This window comes from Octodon degus, unplaced genomic scaffold (genome assembly GCF_000260255.1).
Source record: "Octodon degus isolate 3935 unplaced genomic scaffold, OctDeg1.0 scaffold00483, whole genome shotgun sequence".
In the NCBI taxonomy this organism is placed as follows: domain Eukaryota; kingdom Metazoa; phylum Chordata; class Mammalia; order Rodentia; family Octodontidae; genus Octodon; species Octodon degus.
In genome coordinates, this window is record NW_004525059.1 from 205,572 (window position 1) to 207,069 (window position 1,498).

Here is a 1,498-nt window from a genome sequence, read left to right on the forward strand (position 1 = left end):
GGGCAACCTTTCAATAGGTGACTATATTCATCAGTCATTAGACTCTCTGCATTTAAAGACACTTACGTTACCTTGTACAGCCCACACTTTCTTCTTCCACCTCATTCATTGTCTCTTTTTATAACCCCTAGCAAAGAATGTTAATACCACTGAAAATGGGTATGATGATATTGAAGAATTACCTGTTCCTAAAATTTTATCTTTCTCTGAGATGGTTGAGAGGCACATTTTCCTGGAAGATAGAGCTATTTCCAGGAATTCTCAGGCAGGTGAGTGGACAGCTTTGTCTCCTTTTGTGTACTTACTTGTTATGGAAAACATGAGTTTATACACATAACTCATCAATTTCTCTTTAGCATAAGAAACTAGGTAGCTTTGTATACTTGGATGAGGTCTTCTTTTCCTTATTCAAAGTTTATTGTAACTATAGCAACACTTCCAAGAGAAGAAACATATTTTTTCTGTGTTCATAGCCATTACACATTAGACAATGACATGTGTGAGCTTCATATTTTGTGGTTTTGCTGCTTTTCTTTACACCCACAACACATATCATCTCACTGTGAATATGGAAGCACTTTTCTAATTGTGAGGCATAACCTATCAATGTTTATAATAAAAAAGATAAATTTAATCTATGAACCTTAGCAATTTGGTGGAAAACATGTAAAGAAATATTTGAAGTTGGCATTTCTCATAATTGTTGCAGAATGTGCAATGGCCTTAATTAAAATTGATAAAAATGTATCAGTGGGAGAAAGAAAAACATATATTTATTTTCTTTGAGTTGGCACATAAAGTCACTGCAAGGACTAGCCTTTCTGCCAATTTATTGACATGTGGTCCATGGGAACCAAGAAACAGTGAGATTTGGTTAATCTCTCATCTTTGGGAACTGAGAGAGGATTCACAAACTCTCTGAGGTAATGTTTATTCTGTCACGAGGTACACAAAAAAATCTAGTTGTCATCTCTAGTCTTTATTTCTTAGGGTTTAATACCAGTCATTTCTCAAAGGAAATTTCCTTCCTTGTGTGCATTTCTTGTCATTATTGATCCATATTCTTTTTTATTAGTAATATCAGAACAATGTTTTGAACAGAGCAGTCAGTACAAGTTACCTCTATGTCCAATTTTATAGTAGCTCTCTGTGTTTGTGATATTTTGTACTTATTGTACTCACATGCTTTCTTCTTCAATAGTACAACTGACATTTTGCATCACAGAAATAAGGACTCTCTTTACTGTTACAAGCACGTTGCTTCAATCTCAAAGAGAAGCTGACAATTCCTGAAAAGAAAGCATCTTCACTTCTGTCACTGAGTCAGAAAGACACTGGATATGATGATGTTGAGCTTAATGCCATGTAGTGCCACATTTTAATTAACTAAGTCTACAAATAACTCCTATGTGATATTATTTCCAAAATAAATACCTGTCATCTTCATTACTATAATGTTTTGACCTCTATGCACAATGTAAAGGAAATATGATAGTAA

At 34.0% G+C, this 1,498-nt stretch overlaps 1 pseudogene; it reads left to right on the top strand.

Annotated features, from left to right (window-relative positions):
* The window catches only part of LOC101576231, a 152,245-nt pseudogene that overhangs the window by 68,529 nt on the left and 82,218 nt on the right, over positions 1-1,498 (top strand).